The sequence below is a fragment of the Mus musculus genome, chromosome 13 (assembly GCF_000001635.26).
Source record: "Mus musculus strain C57BL/6J chromosome 13, GRCm38.p6 C57BL/6J".
Classification (NCBI taxonomy): domain Eukaryota; kingdom Metazoa; phylum Chordata; class Mammalia; order Rodentia; family Muridae; genus Mus; species Mus musculus.
The window spans coordinates 63,419,342-63,433,433 of record NC_000079.6 but is presented as its reverse complement, the minus strand read 5'-3'; the positions used below and the strand labels follow the sequence as shown (position 1 = coordinate 63,433,433).

The window sequence follows — 14,092 nt, the reverse complement described above, 5'->3', positions numbered from 1 at the left end:
AACACCCAGAGACACAAAGAGTTGTCTGACTCCAGGTAGCTTTTTTTCATATATATATATATATATGTGTGTGTGTGTGTGTGTGTGTGTGTATACACAAATATGAGTACCAAAATGGTTACTTTCACTCTAAAAGACAAGAAACAAACCTAGTTCCACATTGTTTTTGCTGGTAAATACAAAGACTAACAAACAAAAATCTTAAAATTTGTCACTATATGGCTTTTTCAGGGCTAAGGTGTCATTCACACTTGTCTCACTAAACGTGCTATTTTTTTTTGACTAAAATGACATATTAAAAGGCTTGATGCCACTTGATCCCATAAAGCAGGGCATGTTACTTTGGGATCAGGTTCCCCTGGGGTCTCCCTTTAAATTTTGATGTTGTTATTTTGTGTGTGTGGATATTATGACTTATTAATGTTTGTGCAGTGTGGTGCCGAAGGAGGCCAGAAGAGGGCATCAGATCCCTTGGACAGGGGTTACTAATAATTGTGAGCTGCCATGTGGATGCTGTGACTCAAACTCAGGTTCTCTGGAAGAGCAGCCAGTGCTCTTAATGGCTAAGCTATCTGTTACACCGCTCCCTTAATTAAAGCATACAGGTAATCTAATTCAGCAGTTGTTTTTCTACAACCCAATGTCTTTCGGCTAGTCTTTATTCTTCTCTTTCAAATTCAATTTACAATAAACAGAAAGATCGTGGATTAAAGGAGTGTGCTAGGGCTAAGCCACACGTGTAGAGATAGTTTTTTCTAGTATACAACCTCGGGATTCACAGTATGATCAAATATCCTGCAACAGAGTATTTAAATAAGAGCTATTTATTACAGGCATATATTCCTCCCTACATGTTATTTTTAAGGCACTAAGTTGTGGTCTTATTACAACGAATGGTTCTTAGGCACTAATTAAAAAAAAAAATTTAAGCCGGGCGTGGTGGCACACGCCTTTAATCCCAGCACTCGGGAGGCAGAGGCAGAGGCAGAGGCAGGCAGATTTCTGAGTTGGAGGCCAGCCTGGTCTACAAAGTGAGTTCCAGGACAGCCAGGGCTATACAGAGAAACCCTGTCTCGAAACAAACAAACAAACCAAAAAAATCTAAAAGTTTAAGGTTATCCTGACTCTTCCCCAATTCAAACATCTGTAAATAACCATGCAGATCTAAATTTGAAAATCTTTAAGAAAGGGCTGGCAAGATGGCTCGCTCATCAGGTAAAAGCTCCTACCACCAAGTTGAAGACTGGGTACCTGCATTAGTGAGAGAACTGATTCCCACAAACTGACCTCTAGGTTCACCTGGCATGCACACAAATGTAATGTTAAAAATTCAAGAATAAAAGATAAGCCATGTCTCACTTGACAAGAAGTTTCCACTTATGTGGCGTAAATGCAACTTTGAACCGATTTGAACCTGAACTAAGCAGTACATGGGCCTGACTAGGGATTGGAGCGATCACTAACCACAGACAAAACTCGTTTGTGGTTGGGCCCAGCAGGCTTGAACCCTATGTGGAGTTTGACCTATCTGGCAACTCCCGTCTCTCAAGAACCACATTCCAGGGCTCTCTCTTCTCTAAAGCCCTCACTCGGCGCCGCGAGTTAGCTATAGCCCGTAGTCGCCCACTTCCTCCAGGAGAGATTCAGATCTTCCCATCATGCCGCGGGAGCGCGCTGGGCCCCAGAGTGCACTGCGCGTGCGTGCGAGCGCGCGCGCAGCCCCACTCCCTTGCGGCCGCGGGAAAATTCCAAACACGTCAAAACAAAAAAAGTTCCGTGAGGCTGTGCCAAGTTTTCAAGCCGCAGAAGCCGGGCGGTGGCTTCTTTTCCGCCGCGGCCCAGTCTGCTGAGGCAGCTCTGGGTGAGGACCACCCGGGAAGACCGCCGTTTCCTGCTAGGGCAGAGAAGACTCGCGAGAACGTGCGCCCGAGTCTCAACGTGGGCGAGCCGCGCTCCCGCGGCGCGGTGGAGCTGAGGCAGGACGGTGAGAAGCTACGGTGGGCGGGTGCGAGCCGCGGGAGGGCGGGGCGGGATGTGGGGGGTTGGGGGGGGGGGAAGATATAGCCCGGCAGGAGGCGGGGCCTGGCGGGAGGCGGGGCTAGAGCCAGGTGGGAGGTGAGGCCGACGGTGAGGGGCGTGGCTAATCGGGGAGTTGAACCCAGCTTGGCAGTGGCCGACAGACGCGGTGGGCGTGACCACACGGAAACTGATCTCGGCGGGAGCCCGCACGACTTAGAGGGGCCGCTCCACAAGGGAGAGGAGCCGGAGGGGGGCTGCGCCATCGCAGATGAGCCCGGCGGGGCGGGACCGACAGTGAGGGGTGGGGTCTAAGGCCCAAGGTGAAGCTTGGTGAGCTTGGCTCGCGGCGATGGTAGAGAGGCATCTGTCCTTTACCCTTCGTCCCCATTTATTTTTATTTTTATTGTTTTAAGCAAATCCTCTCCCTCTGGTTTCAACGTAGCCGCAGGTACTTTTGGAAGGACTGGGGCAAAGGTGAAGCTTATTGCTCGCCATCCATTAGAGCAGCTCTGCTCAGGGTCTCAAGATCGCCCTCCCACAGCTGCTTGAGTGACAGGCCCAGAGGCCCATTCAAGGCCTGAGAGTGTTTAATGCTTGTGTCTTGCTGTCTTGCTGCCTTACTGGAACAGTTTTTAGGTGCTTGGGCTTGGAGGGGGTGCTGGATGAAAATCTTGGAACAGGCCAATGATATTGAAGACCTCTGTGTGCCTGGACTTTTCCTCTAGTATGAGATGATTCGAAAAATCCCATCCCTCATTAAATTAATCTAAGCGGGTGTGACCGACGTGAGATACCTATTTGTGGATGGCCCTCGCCTTTAGGGTGCTTCCAAATGGCAGATTTAACGCTCACAATTGAACAACTGGCGGTTATGTGTGTGTATGTAGAGGCCAGAGGTGGTGTCAGGAGTGCCCCATCTTTCCCTCCTTATTCGTCCCCCGCCTCTCCTCACACCCATCACATTTGGCTTGTAGGTCACCTGACTTTGCAAGCCCTTGGGGTTATGCCTTTCTCTGCCTCCCCATTGCTGAGATGACAAATGTGGGCCACACACTTAAAACCTTAAATACACACGCACACACAGCAACGAACGTGTGTTCTGGGGATAGAATTCATGTTCTCATGCTTGTAATGGCAGGCATCTTATCAACTGAGCTAGCTCCCCAGCCCTCTTCAGTGTTCCCTTGTGTGAGTGGTCATGGCACGTATGTTGTTGTCCATGTGAAGCTGTATGCACATTTTAAATGAATGGGGCTCTTAACTGCTTCCATATTTTGGCAAATAGTTCCAGCAAGAATTACACCAATCTTGTATTTATAAAAGCTACTTCAGGGAGGCCATCCTGGCCAGTAGGAAGTTGGTTGGATTTTCTAGGCCACAGAGAGGCCCCAAGGAATTTCATCCTAGTGATAGAACCATAACAGGAGTGGTAGAGCCTCAGGTCAGGCTAGAATTCATCCCGAAATGCTCCTTAAAAATCTTAATGTAATTATGATATGCATATTCTCTGGTGGTGTTTATGGTTTCTGATTAGCTAACTTTTTAATATGAAAGTCTTCTCTTAGACATAAATGAATTAATTTTCAGTGATTTACTGAAAATCTAGTATTATTGGAAAAGAGAATACAAGGATTCACAGATTTAGGTAACAATACAGTGCTTGAGTGTTGTGCTGCCCCATCACTTCCAAAGTTTCATTATGTAGCTCTGTCTGTCCTGGAATTCACTATGTAGACCAGGCTGGTCTTGAACTCACAGACATCTGCCTGCCTCTGCCTCCCAAGTGCTGGAATTAAAGGCGTGTGCCCCACTCTTAAATCATCCCCTCCTTTTGAGATACAAGTTTTTCTTGTTCCTTGGCATGAGGAGTCTCTAATAGGCCTTGATCATCCTTTTTCTGAGCCTTTTCTGCTGTGAGAAGAAAGAGTCCTTGTACAAATCACTCTCCTCTTGCAATGGGTCTTCCCATATCGTCAGGTCAGGCTGGCTTTAAATCCAGAGGTCAGGCCTGTGTCTTTGAGAGCCAGGGCTTCAGTCGTGGGCCATCACACTTAGCTTTTGGAAATTGCCCATCACTGAGGGGCTACATTCACTTATAAGCTATGAAATGAATTTGGAATTGGTCAGTGGGGGCCGGAACTCAGACTCAGAATTCTTTGCATGACTTTAATGGTTTTAGACTCACAAATCTGTGGCCAATCCTGGCTCCACTCAGTCTCAGACAGCCTTTGGTTTGTTTTCTTGTTCTATAGATTAACCTTTTCTTGGAAGTTCTTCTAGACATTTCACATTTATATAATATGAAATAGGTAACTGTGTCTGGCTTTTTCCCCCTAACATAATGATTTTGAGATTCACCTAGGTAGTAGCATGTATCAGTCGTTTAGTCCTGTTTATTGATGACTAGTATATTGTATGTTCCGTGTTTGGATTTCCAGGTGATGGACATTTAGGTTGAGATTATTTTAGTCATTAAGAATAACAGTTATGTGATTTTGGGGGTGGGGTGGGGTGGGTGGGCAGGGCTATGTAGTAAATTTAATTGTGTGGCCATCTACATTCCCAGCAGCAGTGTGTGAGGGTCTTGATCCATCCTCATCAACACTTGTTTTCAGTGACACCTACCATAGTGGGTTTCTTACATTTACACATGCCTTATAGCATCAGCTTGTATTTCCCTAAAGCACTGCTATGATGGCTTTTGAGAGGCATTATGTTAAACAAACTTACAAATCTCTCTGGGAGAATTGTAATCTCAATATGACTGTTCACTAGCTTGTCACTTTTAAAAAAAGATTTATTTATTTTTATGTATATGAGTACATTGTAGCTGTACAGATGGTTGTGAGCCTTCGTGCGGTTGTTGGGAATTGTATTTAGGACCTCTGCTCACTCTGGTCAACCCCATTCACTCCGGTTGTCCCCGCTTGCTCAGTCCCTGCTCCCTCAGCCCCAAAGATTTATTGATTATGATACATAAGTACACTGTAGCTGTCTTCAGACACACCAGAAGAGGGCGTCATATCTCATTACAGAGGGTTGTGAGCCACCTTGTGGTTGCTGGGATTTGAACTCAGGAACTTTAGAAGAGCAGTCAGTGCTCTTACCTGCTGAGCCATCTTGCCAGCCCTTATCATTTGTTTAGAATCATTTTTTTTCAGTGTTCTTAGTAAGTGTTAGTATATGAGATTTGCCCTTTTGGTCACATTTATATTGAAGATTATTAATTTTTTTTGAGACAGGGTCACATGTGTCTTAAGCTAGCCTCATACTGTGTAGGAATGATGCCTTCAGCTCCTTAGTCTTCTACCTAGCTCCTGAGTGCCAGAACTATAGGTGTGTTCTCACGCTTGGCAGGCTTTTTTATATTTTATACTTACAAACATAAAAATTGCTTTAAAATTTTTATTGTTTAATTGCTTGATACCACTATATACAAATGTAGTTGATCTTGTATGTCGATCTTGTGTCCTGGAACCTTGTTGATGTTGTTTACTTTCAGTGGGTTTTAATTCTTTGTGAGTTCATAGGCATATATATATATATTCACAGAGTACATGATGCCATATACTCTGTGAATACAGTTTTATGTGTAATTTTCATATGATATTTTCTGTTCAACTTCAGTACAATGTGGAGGCATTGGGCTTAATGTCTCTCGGAGCTCTTTTGGGGTTTGGGGTAACTTGCTTATAGCTAGGTTGTTGTGGATTCTTAGGACAGGTATTGGAGGTGAGACATTTCTACCTGTTTGATGTGTTAACTGCTTGTTGCCTTGGTTGTCTTTTGTCTTTTTTTCTTAACTTTTTTATTATTTAAATGTGTTCTATACATCATATATATTAATAATATTGAGTATTTTGAGAATCAGATAATACGAAAAAATTTGGTCAACTTTTATATTCATATCTTTTCATACCCTAAAAATATTATTAATGAATATTTAATACTATCCATAACTGAGGATCCTATATCTAATGCTGAATACTAAATTGTTTTAAAACACACAAAATATTCTTTGGGAGTTAAGCATAGTAAAATAGCATAAAATATTAAAAATGAATCATTAAGAAATATATTAAAAAACATGATACCACCTGACATAGTGAAAGAGTATTTAAAATGAATTATATATCTGTGTACATTGTCTAACAATCAGTTTACTTAAAAAAGATTATCAGGTGGCTCACGCCTTTAATCCCAGCACTCGGGAGGGGCAAAGGCAGGCGGATATCTGAGTTCAAAGCCAGCCTGGTCTACAGAGTGAGTTCCAGGACAGCCAGGGTTATACAGAGAAACCCTGTCTTGGAAAAACCAAAAAAAAAAAAAAAAGATTATGGAGAGAAATTATTTTATCAGTAAGTATATTTTTAAAATTTCAAAATAAGCTGGGACTGGACAGATGGCTCAGCAGTTATGAGCACTGGCTGCTCTTCCACGGGTCATGAGTTCAATTTCCAGCAACCACATGGTGGCTCACAACCATCTGTAATGGAATCTGATGCCCTCTTCTGGTGTGTCTGAAGACAACAGTGTACTCATATACATAAAATAAATAAATCTTAAAAAAATCAAAATAGCAAAAACTCTTTGAAGTTAAACATTAAGAAAATGTTAATTTCAAGCACAGTGAAAAAATTATCAATATTATTTCCATGATGTTTGTGGAACATGATTTTAATATTTTCAACTGTTGATATTCAACAAACAGAATAGTTATTTTAAGATATACTTTGTTAGCCGGGTGTGGTGGTGCACGCCTTTAATCCCAGCACTCGGGAGGCAAAGGCAGGCGGATTTCTGAGTTCGAGGCCAGCATGGTCTACAAAGTGAGTTCCAGGACAGCCAGGGCTATACAGAGAAACCCTGTCTTGAAAAACAAAAAACAAACAAAAGATATACTTTGTTGTTATGTCTCCCTTTTTATTTCTGATTTTGTTAATTTGGATACTGTCTTTGTGCCCTCTGGTTAGTCTGGCTAAAGGTTTATCTATCTTTTTAATTTCCTCAAAGAACCAGCTCCTGGTTTGGTTGATTCTTTGTATAGTTCTTTTTGTTTCTATTTGGTTTGATTATTTCCTGGTCTACTCCTCTTGGGTGTATTTGCTTCTTTTTGTTCTAGAGCTTTCAGGTGTGCTGTCAAGCTGCTAGTGTAAGCTCTCTCTAGTTTCTTTTTGGAGGCACTCAGAGCTATGAGTTTTCCCTCTTACCACTAATTTCATTGTGTCCCGTAAATTTTGGTATGATGTGTCTTCATTTTCATTAAATTCTAAAAAGCCTTTACATTTTTTCTTTATTTCTTCCTTGACTAAGTTATCATTAAGTAGAGAGTTGTTCAGCTTCCATGTGTATGTATGCTTTCTGTTGTTTTTGTTGGTTTTAAGACCAGCCTTAGTCCATGGTGATCTGATAGGGTGCATGGGATTATTTCAGTTTTCTTGTATCTGTTGAGGCCTGTTTTGTGATGAATTATATGGTCAGTTTTAGAGAAGGTACCGTGAGGTGCTGAGAAGAAGGTATATTCTTTTGATTTAGGATGAAATGTTCTGTAAATATCTGTTAGGTCCATTTGGTTCATAACTTCTGTTAGTTTCACTGTGTCTGTGTTTAGTTTCTGTTTCCATGATCTGTCCATTGATGAGAGTGGGGTGTTGATGTCTCCCATTATTATTGTATGAGATACAATGTGTGCTTTGAGCTTTAGTAAAGTCTCTTTTATGAATATGGTTGGCTTTGCATTTGGAGCATAGGTGTTCAGAATTGAGAGTTCATCTTGGTAGATTTTTTCCTTTGACCAGTGTGAAGTGTCCTTCCTTATCTTTTTTGATAACTTTTGGTTGAGAGTTGATTTTATTCAATATTAAAATGTTTACTCCAGCTTCTTTCTTGGGACCATTTGCTTGGAAAATTGTTTTCCAACCTTTTACTCTGAGGTAGTGTCTGCCTTGGTCACTGAGTAGTTTCCTGTGTGCAGCAAAATGCTGGGTCCTGTTTACATATCCAGTCTTTAGTCTATGTCTTTTGGGGGGAATTGAATCCATTGATGTTAAGAGATATTAAGGAAAAGTGATTGTTACTTCCTGTTATTTTTTGTTGTTAGAGATGGAATTATATTTGTGTGGCTATTTTCTTTTGGGTTTGTTGAAGATTACTTTCATGCTTTTTCCAGGGTGTAGTTTCCCTCCTTGTGTTGGTGTTTTCCATCTATTATCCTTTTTTTTTTCCGAGACAAAGTTTCTCTGTATATCCCTGGCTGTCCTGAACTCACTCTGTAGACCAGGCTGGCCTAGAACTCAGAAATTCGCCTACCTCTGCCTCCCAAGTGCTGGGATTAAAGGCGTGCGCCACCATCTATTATCCTTTCAGGGCTGGATTTATGGAAAGATATTGTGTAAATTTAGTTTTGTCATGGAATATCTTGTTTTCTCCATCTGTGGTAATTGAGAGTTTTGCTGGGTATAGTAGCCTGGACTGGCATTTGTGTTCTCTTAGGATCTGTGTGACATCTGCCCAGGATCTTCTGGCTTTCATAGTCTCTGTTGAGAAGTCTGGTGTAATTCTGATAGATATGCCTTTATATGTTATTTGACCTTTTCCCCTTACTGCTTTTAATATTCTTTGTTTAGTGCATTTGGTGTTTTGACTATTATGTGACGGGAGGAATTTTGTTTCTGGTCCAGTCCATTTGGAGTTCTGTAGGCTTCTTATATGTTCATTGGAGTCTCTTCCTTTAGGTTAGGAAAGTTTTCTTCTATAATTTTGTTGAAGATATTTACTGGCCCTTTGATTTGAAAATCTTTGCTCTCTTCTATACCTATTATCCTTAGATTTGGTCTTCTCATTGTGTTCTTGATTTCCTGGATGTTTTGGGTTTAGGAGCTTTTTGCTTTTTGCATTTCTTTAACTGTTGTGCCAATGTTTTCTATGGTATGTTCTGCACCTGAGATTCATTCTCTCTTCTATCTCTTGTATTCTTTTGGTGATGCTTGCGAAAGATCCTGGCAGAATGTAAAAGGACACAGAAGCCCTGAAATTGGCAAGATAGACGTCAGTGTTAGCAGAACTAGCTTCACTGATTTAGAAAAATAGAGGTGCACAATGCTCTGGCCACTCCTTGAACCTGTGTGTCTGCCAATGTCTGACCAGGTGTGTGCCCATTGCTGCACCTTCATTAGACTCTTTCCTTGTACCCCTCCCATACCCATTTCTTGAGAATAGTCATTGTTTAGATCTGGAAATCCCCTACTCTCCCCCTTCTCCTTTCCCCTCTGAGGGCCTATAAAAACTGGGACCTCTTTCCCCACGAGGTCGACTCCTCTACCCCATGCGTGGGATATGAGTCGTCCCCAGAGCTCTGGCTTTCCCTGAATAAAGCCTCATGTGGTTTGCAACAAGCTCGGTCTGTCGTGAGTTCTTGGGTGTCCGCTATTGTCCTGAGGCCTGAGCGAGGGGCTCCTCTTGGAGTCTTTCACTTGCATCGATGACTCTTAATCTTTTCCTAGGTTTTCTAACTCCAGGGTTGTCTCCTTTTGAGATTTCTTTATTGTTTCTATTTTCATTTTTAGATCTTGGATGGTTTTATTCATTTCCTTCACCTGTTTGATTGTGTTTTCCTGTAATTCTTTAAGGGATTTTTGTGTTTCCTCTTTAAGGACGTCTAGCTGTTTACCCGTGTTCTTCTGTAGTTCTTTAAGGGAGTTATTTATGTCCTTCTTAAAGTCCTCTATCACCATCATGAGAAGTGATTTTAGATCCGAATCTTGCTTTTCCGGTGTGCTGGGGTATCCAGGACTTGCTATGGTGGGCAAATTGGATTCTGATGATGCCAAGTAACCCTGGTTTCTGTTGCTTATGTTCTACGCTTGCCTCTCGCCATCTAATTATCTCTAGTGCTACCTATCCTCGATATATCTGACTGGAGCCTGTCCTTCCTGTGATCCTGGTTGTGTCAGAACTCTCAGAGTTCAGCTGTCTCTGTGATCCTGTGATTCTGGGATCCTGTGATCCAGAGATCGTGGGTGTGTCAGAGTTCCTTGGAGTCAAGCTGCCTCTGGGCCCCTGAGAACCTGGTGTGACCAAGCTCCTGGGATCCTGTACACCTGTGATCCTGGGTGTGTTAGAGCACCTGGGAGTGGAGCTTACTCTGAGTGTTGTGGGACTGGCTGCAGAGTTAGAGCTCAAGGTCTGCTCAGGGCACCGGCCCAGACTGGAAGGAACCTGTGCCACTGGTTGGGTGGAGTTCCTGGGTGCCTGGGTCCCACTGCTCCCAGTTACTTTCAGTGTTGGGGCAGATGTTGTGTCCTCCTCACTTCTGATCCTATCTTTGGTTGTCTTTTGACAAGTGCTAGATCTGATACAGAAATGGCTGACATGATGACCCTCTTGTGCACCATGGGCTTGATTTGCAGTACAGTGTTGTCTCAGAAAAGCATGGTTTTTTGTTTTTTTTTTTGTTTTTTTTTTTCTGAATTTGTGAAGGATTCATGCTATTTACTTGACAAACCTTTTAAAAAGGTTTGATAGACATTGTACAATAAATCATCTTGGTCTAGATTTTTCTCTATGGGAAAATTTCAGCCACTCATTTTCTGCAGCCTTGACTGCACCGCATGCATCCTATGCCATGATCCTGTCCTCACTGAGTGGAGCCTTTGGCTCCCATTCAGCCTTTACCACAATCAGTTCAGACCCTTTTGAACACAAGTATCAAGAATGCAGTGTCCTGGGTTGGCATATATGCCCTATGGTAAGCAGGCTCTACAGGAGAGACTATAGGGCTTAGAGTAGTTGAGCCCACTGAGGATGGAGAGATAGGGGAGAGTGATGGACCACCAGCAGGTGAGGATACTTAGAAGAGAGAAATCATGAGGCAGGTCAGGGTAGTATCTGGTGCTTCCCTATGGAAAACATGAAGATACTTCTGGGAATATGATTGTTTTTATTTTTTATTAGGAAGAAACAAAGATTTCTTTCTTTCTTCCTTCCTTCCTTTCTTCCTTTCTTTCTTTCTTTCTTTCTTTCTTTCTTTCTTTCTTTCTTTCTTTCTTTCTTTCTTATATTTAAAACATCCCTTGTCTTCTTTTGGAGACCATCCCCTCTGGTTGCAGAAACGCTGACAGGGTTGATGGCCTTGGTCAAGTAGGTCTGATAATTTTAGGAAGTCAACCAGATTGAGGCCAGGTAAGAAGAAGTACAGGTTCTAGAAGAGCCTGGAAAGATGAATTTTCACTATAGGGGCTGAAAGGATGGCTCAACATGGTGATGAAAACTGCTACTAAGTCTGACAACATGAGTTTGATTCCCAGGATGATCCTTGGATGGAAGGAGAGAACCATCCAAGTTGCTGCAAATTGGAATTGGAAACTATTTTAGGGGCGAGATAGATACTTAGTAATATCAGCAAACAAAGCGATACATTGGTTTAGTTTGGACCATCTCGAGTCCAGATGGTTGGTTAATAGGAAGAGTCACAGACTCAGCATATGGCTGTGACTATTAAAAAAGGGCACTGAGAAAGTCAGCTGAGAGAGAACAGAGGTGTGATTTTGTAGGAAAGCAGGCACAGACTCAGAAGCCCTCTCTGGCACATTCACCAGCACTCCTTCTGTGGCAAGCTTTCCTTCCTGGGAAGCGTTCTTTACCAAGGGTCTCAACATACATGTTCTATCCTGGGAATCAGGTTCTTTGCATGCAACATATTTGTGCAGATAATTTAGGCACATCTCTTTTAGTAGCTATGGTGATAGGAATCCTTTTAGAATTGAAGGTCCCAGTAGCTTCAGGGTCAGTCTCACAAGCAGCCCTCTTAAAGGACTGTGTTTTCTGTCCTATGGTATGACTAGTCTATACTGTTTAAGAAGGAAGCATCTATTTTTAAGATTCAAGCTAAGTTTTAATCTCAGTTGATCTCAAGGGGTTTCCTGCTCAGATATAGACTGACATGGTGAGAGCAGGCAGGAAAGCCAGCCTCTAGTCTAGGCTGTCAGGGGTGATGATATCATTTACAAATGTTGGACCTCATGATCTGAAAGCAGTTAGGAAAGAGCAGAGGGCTATGATGTGGACTGAATCATGCCACCACCTCCAGATTCTTAGCTTGAAACTCTACACATTCTTTCACCCCCTGCCTTGTTGCAGAGTGACTGTATTTGGAAAAGCTTTTAGGAAGGCAATTACAGTTAATTACATTCTGTTCTACTGTATAATCCCTTCTATTTCAGTGGTTCTGGGCATATTTACAATCATAGAGTATTAGAATTTGTATGGATATCTTCAAAGGTTTCAACAAACAGTCTTGAAAGGCTGACTTAAGTGGCACCCATTCTGTGCTGTACATTCCCATTCTGAGTCTCCAGAGTCTGGCTTCTGTGCCCTTTCTCTACCTGCTTAGGCACTGCTGCCCTCATTCTCTACCTGCTTAGGCACTGCTGCCCTCATTCTCTACCTGCTTAGGCACTGCTGCCCTCAAGAGCTCCTTCTTTGTTCATTACAAATTTTAGGGATTTCAGTCGATTTCAGAAGCTAGTTATTCATTGGCCTCGGTTCTGCACACTTATACAGGAAGACCCTTACTTTTAAATGCAGTTAAAAGTAGGGAAGATAGTATGTGCCTGTATCATGAGACTAAAGCTATGTGTGTATATATTTTGGCCTGTCAACATTGAATAAAAAAAATTACTTTAGGAACATGACTGCAATTCAGAATCTTATTCCGAACCGTACACATTAGTATTTTTAATATGTGGATCCCAAAATAATTACTGAGTTGTACAGTATTTGAAGCTCTGATTTTCATGTGCATTGGGATAGGCTTCTGGCTTGTGTCACATGGAAGAATGAGTCTGTACTTCAGTTTATGAGTTGCTTGACTGCACCGATGATTGATAGCCATGCCAAATCTGCTAAATAAGAGGAGACCGGAAGGAGAATGACATTGCCTGATTTCACTGATCTGTATTTATTTTGGATGACAATAACTTTCTTCAATATAGCAGACTAAACTAGGAAGCTACAGCAGAAAGCAGAAGGGGTGGGCATACCTCTGCTGCCTACCACAGGTCTGATATGTGTGTTCTCAGTAGAACCATGCCAGGGGGAAAGGCTTTTGCTCCTTACATAACTGTTGTCATACCCAACTTCCTTACCCCGATTTCTTCACTCAAATGTCTACAGACTAACTAGACCCTCCAACCCACTTACATTCTTGTCTTTAGTTTGGTCCTTCTGCTCACATTTCTGACTTACCTCATCCCATCACATGGCTTTAGTTACCTCGCTATGATGGTGGTTTTCAGAACCTTGATTAGGTTTATTTTCTGACCTGTGTATCCACATAGGCCACAGCTTAATTGGATTTCTTCATTTGGATTCCACACTGTCTTGCATTTACTGTATCTCAAGATATCTTGCTCTCCAAGTAAGTTCCTGCCTGTGTGTCCTCTGTAAGCACCTGGTTTCTTCATCAAGAACCTAAGCAGCATCCTTCACTCTCTTCTGAAATTTTCTTTAACCTAAAAGTCAAATATTGTATATACCATCTCTTAGGCATAACCAGTTTTAGCTTGTTTTGGGATTATGGTCCTGTAAGGTTATTACAAAATGAAAATGTGATTGTAAGTTGAAAATGTATTCAATACAATGTGTTTAATGTCTTCTGAGACAGCATAATTAAACAGTACAGCAGCACACTGGAATATGAGTTGTCTCTCTGATAGTATGGTTGACTGGGGGCTCTTGCTGTCTTCTGTGCTCAGATTAACAAAAAGGATCGAGTTTGTATAGCCAGCCTGAGAAAAGATTAGCAGAAAGCAGAAGCAGGAGAATCAGGAGTTCAAGGTCATACATGAGACCCTGTATGAAAAGCCAAACCAAAAGATTGGCTTGGCTCTGTGGGGTCTTTTGTAGTTACATATGAGCGCATGAAATTTCTGATTGTTTATTTTTTCTGTTTCTTTGAAAAAATGTCCATGCAATTTTGATAAAGGATTGTACTGAAACTGCAGACTGCCTTGGTTAGAATGGCATTTTAATAGTGTCCCAATTATGACCAACATGGATTATCGTGTAACTTCTT

General features: G+C 42.1%; 1 protein-coding gene across 26 annotated transcripts in view; it reads left to right on the top strand.

Moving 5' to 3' along the window:
* The window catches only part of Fancc (Fanconi anemia, complementation group C), a 195,959-nt gene that overhangs the window by 63,859 nt on the left and 118,008 nt on the right, over positions 1-14,092 (top strand). For 15 of the 26 annotated variants that reach the window (XR_003950426.1, XM_011244476.3, XM_011244485.3 and 12 more), the window contains exon 1: positions 1,621-1,984. The exons of 1 other annotated variant lie outside the window; for it this stretch is intronic. The gene's annotated coding sequence lies outside the window, so the exon portion shown is untranslated. Of the gene's footprint in view, positions 1-1,620; positions 1,985-2,069; positions 2,468-14,092 lie in introns of those variants that run through there. 10 more of the 26 variants (NM_001042673.2, NM_001282942.1, NM_007985.3 and 7 more) reach the window with 4 other exon arrangements.